We start from the raw sequence: 13,121 nt of genomic DNA, 5'->3' as shown, positions 1-13,121 counted from the left end.
GTAGCTGCCTGGCCTGGGGTGATCTGAAATATGCAGCCCTCCCTCTACCCCAAAAAGAGGGAGAGGAAATGCTTAATTATTTAGTACATTATCAATGAAGTCACCATGTTTTCCCAATTGACTGCGTTTTTGTTTGTTTAGTGCCATAGCTTCTAAAGCTATTCACATATTTCTTACTACATAGAATCATTTAACAGACTTTGAATTCTGCTATCCTGTCCACCTGTGCCTTTGGGCCATCTACCTTAAGCAAATAATCAGGCAAGTCAACCTAGAAATAGGGATTTGAGAAATTCCTTCTAACTATGGAAGATCCAAAGTTACATGTCACATCATGGATGGGTCATCTCAAAGGAAGGAAAAAGTTTCTAATTTTCTAGGCCAAAGAGACTTTCCATTGTTCCCTTTGTGATAACATCTATACTAAAAAACAAAAGTCACAGTCATCCGCTCATCACATAATGTGATGGAGGAAGTGGTTTTGGTTTTGCTCATCACATTCTTTTTTTTGTTTGTTTTGGTTTTGATGCCCTACCCAGCAGTGCCTGAGACTTCTCCCTGCTTGGTGCTAGAGGATAAATATGTGGTGTCCTAGAGACCATGCAGTGCTGGAAATAGAATCCAGGGCCCCATACATGCAAAGGAAGTGCTCTACCATTGAACCACATCTCCAGATCTCCTGTTATATTTTTTGGGGAATGTCACACCCAGCGATGCACAGGGGTTACTCCTGGCTCTGCACTCAGGAATTACTCCTGGCAGTGCTGGGGGACCATATGGGATGCTGGGAATCAAATCCGGGTTGGCCGCGTGCAAGGCAAACGCCCTACCCGCTGTGCTATTGCTCCAGCCCCATCCTGTCATATTCTTAACCATCATTAGTTATCAGAAAATGACAGTCTTCTTATTTTACAACTCCATTTGGAAAGGTACTAATTGAACAGGAGGAAAATGACATCTACTTAAAAATTGGATTTGGGGTGGGGAGGAGGGTTTAGGGCCACACCTGGCGATGCTCTGGTTTTCTTCCTGGCTTTGCACTCAGGAATCACTCCTGGTGGTGCTCAGAGGACCATATGGGATGCTGTAGATCAAACCTGGGTTGGCCACTGCAAGGCAAGAGCCCCAACAGCTGTACCATCTCTCTGACTCCATAATAGGATAACTTTTCACTTAAGGAATAACATGCTACTACCAAAAAAAAATATTTGTTCCCACTTTTTAGTGTGCTGCAAAATGATAATTAAAAACATGGGGCAGGAGGCTAGAGAGATAGTACAGGGGTTAAGGTACTCGCTTTGCCTGACTGACCTATTTTGACAAATCTGGTTTTGATCCCAGATCACATGTGGTCCCCCAAGTAATTACCAGGAGTGATTCCTGAGTGCACAGCCCTGCAAGGAGTAAGCCCTGATTACTGCCACATGGGGAGAAAAACACCCATGGGGAAAACACTGAGGGTACAGCCTTGCATGTGGACAAAAAGGGTTTGATCCCCAGCACCCCAGGTGGCCCCTTGAGCTCTGCCAGGAGTAATCCCTGACCACAGAGCCAGAATAAGCCCTGAGCACAGTTGGGTGTGGGCCCAATAATAAGCACTAATATTAAAATGTTAATCAGTATATACTGTATTTGATGATTTAATAGAAAATATTTTAGAAGTCTAAAATTCCTAGATTTCTGAAAATCCTGTAACACAGTCTTTAAAAAAAAGAAGAAGAAGAAGGGAGGAACCAGGAAGATAGCTTAATGAGCTTGAGTACTTGCTTTGCATGTAGAAGCCAGGGATTGATCCCTGACATCATGTAGGTCCCTGAGCACTACAAAGAGTGACCCCCAAATTCCCAGCAATGAGCAGGCCCAGAGCACAACTAGTATGTCCACCCCACCTTACACACAACATACCACACACATGCACACACAAGCATGAATGCGAACACACACACACAAATAAAAACACCCACACAAATAAACACATTCCTAAAGAAGTGAATGCCATTCTTAAATCTACTTAACTCATATCCTTGAAGAGTAACTTCTTAGCTACACAGACTAATCCCTGAGCCAACATTACAGAATTGAACACATGTTCCATATTTAAAGATATTCAGGCTCAGAAACAACACTATAAACTAAATGATTCATTTCCTATATTATCTATCCTATATTATATTATCATCACTAACTCAATATTGAAAGAACCTGGTTAATGGTATATATGAAGTCAAAGACATAGTAGGATTTGTAAAAGTCTACCCTGTGGGGGTCTGAGAGACATTACACAGGGTAGGGCATGTGCCTTGCACACAGTTCACCCAAGCACCACTTATGGACTCCTGAGTACTGACTGATCTCTCAGCACAAAGCCAGGATTAAGCCTGAGCATAGCTGAATGTGCTCCCCTCAAAAAGTCCATTGTACCTCCAATATAGCCTCATAACACCTTAGCAATAAAGACATCAGTGTAAGGTTATGCTAAAGAAAAGGGCACATTTTAATAACAAATCATAGTAACATACTCTTAGTGAAAGTATAAGACAAGAACATTGAAATATGTGATACCCTAATTAAATGTTATAAATATAATTAAGAATACAAAATACCATAAAATGGGAAAACTAGCACATAATGGTGGGAAAAAAGTATAACTTAAGATTGAAATTCCACAAGCATTAGGCTATCTTTTTAAGCCTACTTCAAAAAGTGGAGACAATTTAGCACACTTCTTCACTCACACAACACAAGACATATACCTTGTACTGAATTCACTTCTGTAAACTAGTTATTAAACCACTTAGAACCTTAGCATCCTCATCTAGGAAATGGTGCTATTTAATACTACCATGATGGTATGATGACCAAGTAGTTAATAAACTACTTTGGTATATAGTGCTCTATATTGGCACAAATAGGGAAGAGGTTTAGAACCTAAGAGATCAGGAATCACATAAAGGATCGAAGGATCATCTAACATGGCATAAGAACTAGTGTAACAAAATCCAGAAATCAACTTAACTTCACTGTCAAGAAGAAAAACAGGGTAACCTTAACCCTGACAATAAACACTGGTGAGATTTTGAGATTTCAAGGCTGTGGGCTGTAGAGATGGCTTTGAATGTGGGAAGTACAGATTCAATCCCTAGCACCACTTGGTCTCCCTGCACTGCCAGGAGTTATCTCTGAGTAGAGAGTAGCCCCCTGATGCTGCCAATAATGGATCCAAAACAACAAATGAAAGATAATACACAAGTAAATAACATAGCCACTTAACATAGTAACTTGGATGCTAGAAGGAGGTATGAAGGAGACCAGCAAGTCAAAGTTAATGATTAACCAGTAACTTCAAAGCAACTACCACCAATTAGGCGACTTGATGTCAAAGGTTCAGAGCAAAGTCAGTAAACACCTGTGATTCACAAGATACACATTCCAGAGCTTTGACACTGACTGCCCATTTTCCAGAAATGCAGCAATTGTGAGAAAGTTGCTATCACTTTCAAATTGCCTCCACCGACTTTCTATATTGTCCTTGGGGAAACAGGAAGGACCAAACAGGACAGGCTAAGTCAGAGTTGCTGGACAGTTAAGAGGGCGTGCCCCTTACATGGTCAAGTTGGAAGAACAGCTCCCAGGATGCTTCAGTCCAGAAAGTGAGGCTGTATTGCAAAAGACCACCTTTCCCTGACACTGACCCAACATGGCACAGTTCTGCAAGGCGGGTCACACATGTTCAACCCACACTCTAAGCCATTACCTACCTACAACAGAGGCTGTTTTGCATTGACCAATGGGTTCCTTTAAGATTATTTTCATGTACACTTCCTGAGGTCAGTCTTGTCTTCTACTTCATCAGTTTTCCCATCAGACTTCTTTCTATGTCCCCCAAGACTCAATGATGTACCTAGAACAGAGAAGTAACTTAATGATTTGAAAATTCCATTTGAAAATGGAATCATACAATTCTAAAACTGAATGAGAATCTATAAACCCAGTATGCCTCAGAATAAACAAAGGCATTAAGGCTGGAAAGAAAAACTTCACAATGGAGCTTCCTAACCTCTAACCCTATTTTTCTTTAAAGTATTTTTGTCATTATATATACATGCATATATATGTATATACATATATTTCCACTTTTAAACTAAAATCTATGAGCCAGAAATATAATACAGAAAGCACGACACTTGGTCAACCTGAATTCAATCCCCAGTAGTGACAGGGGTCACTCCTGAGCACAGATCCAGGACTAGTAGCCCATGAGCATCACGAGGTGTGACCCAACTCCCTTCCCCTTGCTCCCCAACAAAACCAAAATACATCTTTAATTGCCAATAAATAATTGTTTTTCACAAATTAACTATGGCAGCTTAAATATGAAAACAAAGGTTAACTGCTAAGCTGTTTAACAGGTTGACTGATAAATTAGTCATTTCTCTAAGGTCAAAGCTCCCCAAATAAATACTGCCTTTTAGAATTATGTGTGTATAAATGGGTGTGTCCCCTCCCCCTGCTCTCCAACAAAATTAAAACACATCCTTAATTGTCAATAAATAATTGTTTCCACAAACTGCCTATGACAGCTTAAGTATGAAAACACAGGTTAACTGCTAAGGGACTTTATGGGTTGACTGACAAATTAGCCATTTCTCTAAAGTCAAAGCACTAGCCAGATAAACATTGCATTTTAGAATAATGTGTGTATAAATGGGTGTGTGCACAACCAGGGCACTAAGAGTGTTTCACATCTGACAAATAACAAAAAGAATTGCTCACATAGTCCTTCATTTACAGTCATTTGCAAAAAATAATCTAGGCTCTAATGGTGTATAGCAAAGTGGCATTCTATTTTGATAGTGCTTAATTTAATTAGTAACATTCCATTTTTTAAAATAATAATCTATTGAAAGTGAGTTCCCGGGCTGTCGAGTTGGCTTTGGGGTTAATGAGCTTGCCTTGCAGAAAGTCCAGCACAGTTCAACGCCCAGCATATGGTCAGCACTGCATGTGGTCTCCCAAGCACAGCCTGGGGTAATTTCTGAGCACTAAGCTTGGACTAGTCCCTAAGTATTACCAAGTATGGTTCAACCCCTTGCCACCTACCTCAAAAATAAAGAAAGAAAGAAAGAAAGAAAGAAAGAAAGAAAGAAAGAAAGAAAGGAAGGAAGGAAGGAAGGAAGGAAGGAAGGAAGGAAGGAAGGAAGGAAGGAAGGAAGGAAGGAAGGAAGGAAGGAAGGAAGGAGGGAAGGAAGAGAAAGAAAGAAAGAAAGAAAGAAAGAAAGAAAGAAAGAAAGAAAGAAAGAAAGAAAGAAAGAAAGAAAGAAAGAAAGAAAGAAAGAAAGAAAGAAAGAAAAGAAAGTGGTTTTCAGTCTTTCAACTTTTGTCACAAGTCTTATAAGCCCTAGTGAGAGTTAAGCCTATTCTCCTATGAGCCAAATTTCAGAAGAATCCTGAACTTTCATTGTATCCCTAAAATCCTAAAATCCTAAGGGCTTCTATATACTAAACTGGGTAGCTAACATATGAACCAAGTAACAGGCTTAACCTTGTGAATAAAACTTTCTCAGGACAACAGAAACCATTCTTGACTGTTCATAAGGACCTTGCTACATCAATAATCTCTTACTTAAACATTCATTACCCAACCTACAAGAAATAGTGCTAAAAAACAAATCATATACACTCACAGAGAACGTCATCACAAAATAAAAATCCAAACTAATTTTATTAGCTCATATTATGCTACACATATAATATATTCAAGTTTATATGCCATATTAGCTTATGTTCAATTAAAACTCCACAGTAAAATATATTTACATAAAAGAATAACATCTCCAAATATATATATATATATATATATATATATATCCGGACATATACTGCCTAAAGATAAACTAAAGATAAATCAAAGATTTTTCCCCCTCCCACAAAGATATGTAACTAAGTAAATAGGGCGTCACCTTAAATTCAAGACCTCACTAAGTCTCATATTCAAATAAAAATACGACTTGTTTCACAAAATAAAATCATGTTTAGGATAACAATTGAAATCAACACCAATTCTAGATGTTGGTTAAGTCACCTGACAGAAAAATGGTGAACAAAAAGGAAGCAAGGAAACAGATTCAATAATTGTTTTCAGAGGAAGGCCCAATAATAAGAAATATTAAATATCAATTTTATAAAAGACTTTAAAATGTCATCTGAGACATCTCCCAAGCAGTGAGCAGGAGACTCTCCCAGTCAAGCTCCACCAACGAAGCCCAAGGACAAGCCAGCAATGGGGCCCCGCAGAATTGCTCTGCAGCAACACCCAAGAGTGTTTAGAGAACCAGGTGAGACTGGAGATCAAAGCAGGATCAGATGCAGTCAATACATGTGCCACAAAGCCTTAATTATCTCTTTGAGCCTAAATGCCATCCTTAAAAGCAATACTGATTTGGCAGTTATAATCAATGTAAGAGAGCTGATGATCTCTGTTTATCTCAAGAACCTCATTAAGATTAAAAGAAAGAGAAGAAAAATATAAACCCCTAAAGGACAAGAAATGCAGAGAAGAATATTGGAGCAGAAGGCGGGCATCGATGTATTCCCGGAGCTGGAAGATACGACTATTGGGCAGAATAAGCTGCAGTCACAAGCAGCAGTCACAACGTCTGAGTAGAAAAAACTTGGCTCATTCCTCCAGAAAGACACAGGAAATAGAGACTAGTTCATTGGAAGGAGGGGGTAAGGGGTAGAGGCGTGGGGAGCCAGTGGAAAGTATGTATTAAAATAGAAGTTAAAAGCATAAACCTATCTCAAACGAAATAAAAAAAATAACTCAAAATGTAATGGACCAAATATGATGACCTCTCAGTGTCTGTGCTGCAAGCCATAAAGCCCAAAAGTAGAGAGGGTATGGGGAATATTGTCTGCCATGGAGGCAGGAGGAGGGTGGGAAAGGGGGGTATACCAGGGATATGGTGGTGGGAAATGTGCACTGGTGGAGGGATGGGTGTTTGATCATAGTGTGATTGTAACCCAAACATGAAAGCTTGTAATTATCTCAAAGCGATTCAATAAAATTTTTTAAAAAAGAAATATTGCAAATGTTTCTAATATTCTATTGAGCATAGAAGTAAATGTGTGGCAATGACTAATAAAAATGTTGGAAGCTCTAAAAAAAAAACCTCAAAATGAACTAAAGACATCAATATAAATGGAAAACCTGAAACTATAAAATTTCCAAATGATGAGGTAGAGGAAAATCTTCATGACATTGGATTTGGCGATGAGCTCTCAGATAGGATACTAAGCTATAAAAATCAAATCAAAACAAAACAAAACCAATAATCGGATCCTTCAAATTTAAACATGTCCATGCAGTAAAACAAACAGTAAAACAGCAATCTGCAGCATGGTAGAAAGTATTTGAAAACTGTATTAATAGTTTGCTTTATTAGTACCCAGAATATATAAACAGTTCCTGCAACTCAATACCAAAAAACAAATATCCCACTTGGAAAATGGGCTGAAGACATGAAAAAACACTTCTCCAAATGAGATATACAGATGGTGCATAGGTATAATAAAAAATATCCATCACTGATTGATCATCAGGGAAATGAAAATCAAGAGCCAATGAGATAGCATTCCCGCACCTGTGAGAATGACTCAATCAAAGACAATTAAAAGTTTTCAAGTTGGAGAGACAGTTCAGTGGGAAGACATTTGCTGTGCATGTGGCCGAACTGAATTCAATTCCCAGCACCACATATGGTACCCCAAGCCTACCAGAAGTGATCCCTGAATGCAGAGCCACAGGGTGTGGCCCAAAAACCAAAACCAAATAAACAATAAGTGATGTAGAGAATGTAGAGGGAAGGAATTGTGCACTGCTGATGGGGCTATATATTGATATGATCATTTTGGAAAACACTATGGAGATTCCTTTTGAAAGATGGAAAGGTATTAAAAATACAGCTTATCAGATGATCCAGCAATCCTACCTTTGAGAATCTAGAAAGAACATGGAAACATGAACACAAAAATTCATATTCACCTCCTCCAATATTTACTGCAGCATTATTTAAAACGGCTGGATTGTGGAAATGCGGAAAAGGACCCAATGGACTGTTGCAGAGGAATGTAGGCACTAGGGTGGGGGGTACGACATATAATAACATGTATTTTGAAGAGGTACTGGATTGCACCACTGAAACACAGATAGTATTGCAAACCAATGTTACCTTAATAAAATATTAAAATGTGGAAGCAACTAAAGCACCCAGTCAAAATATGATCAAATAAAGATGTAGTGTGTTATTACTTAGTCATTGAAAGATGTAATTTTGCCATTTAAAAAAAATGAAAAGAGCTCCAAGGAATTAAGAAAAACAAAATAAGGAAAAACTAGTATTGTACAAGAGATAGCATAGGAGATTAGGTGGTTGCCTTGCATGTGGCCCATCCCAATTCTCATTCCTGGCACTCGGGTCCCCCACACATGGTTACACATGACTGCTGAGCACAAGGGCCAGAAACAGCCCCTAGACATGGCCAGGTGAGGCCCTCAAAATTGATAAACAAAGTGGAAAATAAGGTGAGGTTTAAAGATAAATTTTAAAATACATAACATATTTAAAATACAATAACCCTGAGACCCAGAAATTTCCCTTCCTAGTATATATCAACAAAAATAATTTTTAATAGGCAGAGGACTATTGCAAAAACATCCCCAAAGCAATCCTATGATGTTCAACTTGGCCACACACACAAAAAAAATTGTTTAGTGCTTTTCTGGAGAAAATACCAAAAAATATAAACCAAGCACAAAAGGTACATAAAGAACTTGAAAATCCAATTACCTGAATCCTGTTCTTTTTCTCCATTGATCCTTTTTCCAATCTAGAAAAAAAAAATTAAGAAAATGTAACAAGATGCTTACAAGAAAAAACCCTAAAATCCAAGGTAACAATTTTTCTTTTTTAAATCTTCTATCCATAGCAAACAACATTTTCAATTTGCCACCTAATTTCTATCTGAGACTGTACTCAGAGTAAGCTGTATCAGATAAATCCAAGCAGAAGCAATTATGTAAGTCCCAATGCCAAAAAAATATTTTTTATACACCAATACATCTAAAGGTTTAGATAAGTTTGAAAACCATTACTTTTACATATTAACTGCTCTCCACTCAGGTAAATAACTACTTATTGGCAGCATAAGAAAAGATAAAGAAATAAGAACCATAAGAATTGTAATTTTAGGGTGGCAATTGTAGCAACATGTTTGAATTTTCACATCTGCCAACATGCCACCAACAACAAAATAAATGGAACAATTATAGGCCACGTACATATGTGTATGATTAAGGAGCATATAAATAGATTTTTAACCCATATCACCTTAGGGCTTGGAAATGCTTCCTCATTTAACTTCATTTAGTTAACACTCATTTTGATTGAGACTTTCTCAACTAAAAATGAAATGCAACACCTTGAAAAGATGTGAATATATTTTTAAAATATGCATAAATTATGGTGCCTCCAGAGAGAGGAAGCTAATCTTTAAAATGAATAGACATTTGTGTTAATGTTTTATATGATGTACAAAAGCACAAGTAGTGAGTGGCTTACTTAACTTCTCTAAAGTGAACACATATGTATGACCACCACTTGGCACAAAGGTCAGTACTGCCCTGACTTAGAGTAACATCCATTAGCTGTGCCTAGACAAGGCATTATTAGTCGGGATCTAATTAGTTCACAAACACCTGTATCTCAACCAAAATAAAATGTTTTAGAGGTAGAAAGAAATGAATAGTCAACGAACGCAAGAGGAAAATATTATTAAATCAGAAAAATGTCATATATGTCATTGTGTTGAAAGGAGTTTGAGTAGGTTGGCTGGTTGTTAGAGGCGAACCTACAAATTCTCCAGTGATTGTTCTATGACATAAAGAGAATGAAAAGTGCCTTCCTCTGTCCAGGAAGAATGTGGTGCTGGAGTGATGAAGGTACTGCAAGGAATGAGGTGGAGGACCAAGGTGGTGGTGGGGGGAGGGATAGGGGGGACGGGGCAAGGGAATAAGGGGACAACTTCTTTCTTATCTAAGTTTAAAAAAACTTATAAAAATAAAGATAATAAGCAAACTAGGATGTGATATCAGCTAACTAAATTATTGATGCCTCATCAATGTGATCTTCTGATTGCTATGAATCCTGCAGACAAGAATATTGAATCTCAAGCTAAATGTGGTATAGAAAGATAATGTGTTATTAGGTAAGGCAAAGCTGGTCCTTCTATGCAGAGCTAGAGAGACCCCAAACAGAAAGCGACATACACACACACACAAAAAAAATCCACTGAAAGTAGATACAGAATATATTGCATTGTGCAATATATTCCATCAATCATTTAAAGGAAAAGGACCAGGAATTTATTATCTCAATTGCCAGAAGACTGAGTGGTTCTGTCCTTTATAAAGGAGGCCCATTTATCATTTAGTACCTCAAAGAAGTTTCAAAAGAAATCTTCAAACTTTACAAGATATCGTTTTCTGAAATGTTAACTTGTGTTATTGTTCTATATGCTTCCCCACTGCCAGGAGCGAAATCAAAGGAACATGATGTCCCTCAGAGAAAGTAACAGATGAAGGAAAATTGTCACTGCAAAATTATTGAGGAATTTGTGATAATGCCACCTTCAAACAGCTAGTCTTATCTGGATGAAAATTTAATTGGGTCATAATAAGTACTCTGAAAAAGCAGGAGATGGGAACACAGTTCGAAGAGAACTTTCTACTCTGCTTCCTGACACACAGAGAGAAGAAATACAGTATCCTTAGGAGATGATATAAGATTCTATGTCATACTCGAAGGCATGTAGCTAGAAGGACTTTCTGGCTCCTCCACAATAAATATAAAATTAAATCAATGGCATGACTCTGACTGAAAGACCTGGGGAAATACATTTACATTTACTCCTACAAGAATCCTACAAGCTTAGGAGTCCGAGAAGGCTGCACTGGGCCCAGCACGACTGTGCAACTTGTCCAACGTCACAAATTCCTTCAAAATCACACTGTGAGGAAGGGACAACACAAATGCAATGTCACATACCCAGACACAGGACTACTCTCACCTCAGCATGAGATGAAAGCTACCATCCATTTTCCAAATCAAAATTATTTAATGGCTCTTTTACTTAAATGATGTCCAATTGCTCTTGATATGTCCTAAGTACAGGATGTTGACAAGCCTTCCTCCCACGAGATGGGGGAAATGTCTTGTTAGCAAATGGCGAGAGGACAGGATACAAAAGTAGGTCCGGAAGGACTCACTTTCTAGATTAGGTAACTGCTTAAGGCGGATGGAAAATCTTTGGTGATCGTTTTATATAGGATCTAGTACAGGAAGGCATAGTAATGCAGCAGACTTGATTTTACAGTGATGAGGGTACAGTGTGAGAGTTTCTTTTTATACCCCCTTTTCTTAGCTTTGGGGCCATAATCAACTGTGCTCAGGGCTTACTCCTGGCTCAGCACTCAGGAATCATTCCTGACTGGCTTGAGGAACCATATGGTATGCCGGGGATCAAACCCAGGTTTGCCATCTGCAAGCAAGGATCCTACTTGCTGTACTGTGTACTTGCTGTACTCTGCAACCCCTTGAGTAAAAAGTTCTTTCTGTGCAAGGAAACAGTGCTCGCCTAGCAAAGCAAAACAAGGAGAAGAATGAATTATCCAAATGACACATAAGACAATGGCTCCATGCTCCTTTATTTTTTTTTGATTTTTTTTTTTTTTTTTTTTGCTTTTTGGGTCACACCCAGCGATGCTCAGGGGTTACTCCCGGCTCTGCACTCAGGAATCATTTCTGGTGGTGCTCGAGGGACCATATGGGATGCTGGGAATCGAACCCGGGTCAGCGGCATGCAAGACACATGCCCTACCTGCTGTGCTATCGCTTCAGCCCCTCCATGCTTCTTTATTAAGATTGAGTATATACAGTAAGGCAAAAACCTCTGTAGACATTATCCAAGGACATTCAAGAGAATAACTGAAGGCAGAGCAGGAGGAGGGAGAGAAAGAGGAAGACTTCCCTTAGATGCAACAGCTCTGGTGGAGCAATACTTAAACTGCTTACTATCAGCGACTTCCTCTCAAGAAAAATCACAACAGGGGCCTGACAGCTGGTACAGGGGTTAAGGCACTTGCACCTCACCAACCCAGTTCAAATCCCCAGCACCACATAGGATCCCCGAGCCGCTGCTAGGGTTCACTCCTTAGCACAGAGTCAGGAGTGCCTCCTGAGCACTGTTGAGTGTGACACTCCCCCACCCCCCACAAATCCTTAAACAGAAAAATCACACCGGATGTAGAACATAGTTCTAAAAGTCCAAAGGAATGAGTATTAGAAGCAAGGCTAAGGAAAGAAAGATGAACATTTCACAAAACTCTGCAAGATTTGGTAAACTCCAATTAATAAGTATGTACTAAGCCAGTTCTTCCAAAGCTTCTGAGTTCCTCCTCGACAGGGAGGCGGGCAGCCACTTCATCCTGTGGCCAAGCAGACTGACAGGGAGCAAGTGCCCTGTGAGAGTGCTGGTCTGTGAGACAATGCTAAAATCAGCTGCATTGTCCACCATAAATACAGGCCCCACAAGTGGCAGCCGGCTTGCTTCTGCCCCCACCCACCTCTGTCCCCAACTCTGTAATTATAATTTAGTTGTTCCTTCTCAGGGGAAGATGGTAATGAGACATGAATAATAAAGAGAAACCAGGAACAGCACAAAATAGATATAATGACATTTTCCTATTTTGATTATACATTTCTATTGAAATTGTACTATTAGAATGGCAAAAACCCTGACAACTAAGTCACAGGCATGTTGTGCAAATTATAACCGAGTTAAAGATAACACGAAATTCGAAGTACAAAGTAAATGCTCCATAAACGCAACTTAATGGACCGTTTCTTTCTTTCCAGGCTTCCAGAGCTTTTTCCAGTTTCTCAGACAGGAGGGATTTCAGCCCAGCTGCAAAGCCCCAGGCATCATGTCTAGCACATAGTGACCAGAAATCCAAAGTCCAAGTCCTGCAGACACTTAGGAGGCCAGCAGCTCTTCAACATGGG

General features: G+C 39.0%; 1 protein-coding gene across 9 annotated transcripts in view; it reads right to left on the bottom strand.

Moving 5' to 3' along the window:
- The window catches only part of SGMS1 (sphingomyelin synthase 1), a 331,088-nt gene that overhangs the window by 145,486 nt on the left and 172,481 nt on the right, over nt 1-13,121 (bottom strand). For 6 of the 9 annotated variants that reach the window (XM_055119140.1, XM_055119143.1, XM_055119141.1 and 3 more), the window contains 2 exons: nt 8,850-8,889; nt 3,759-3,901 (listed from right to left, as the gene is read on the bottom strand). The gene's annotated coding sequence lies outside the window, so the exon portion shown is untranslated. The remainder of the gene's footprint in view (nt 1-3,758; nt 3,902-8,849; nt 8,890-13,121) is intronic. The other 3 variants (XM_055119148.1, XM_055119149.1, XM_055119145.1) reach the window with 1 other exon arrangement.

Source organism: Sorex araneus, chromosome 11 (genome assembly GCF_027595985.1).
Source record: "Sorex araneus isolate mSorAra2 chromosome 11, mSorAra2.pri, whole genome shotgun sequence".
Classification (NCBI taxonomy): Eukaryota; Metazoa; Chordata; class Mammalia; order Eulipotyphla; family Soricidae; genus Sorex; species Sorex araneus.
This window is presented reverse-complemented; position numbering and strand designations above follow the sequence as displayed.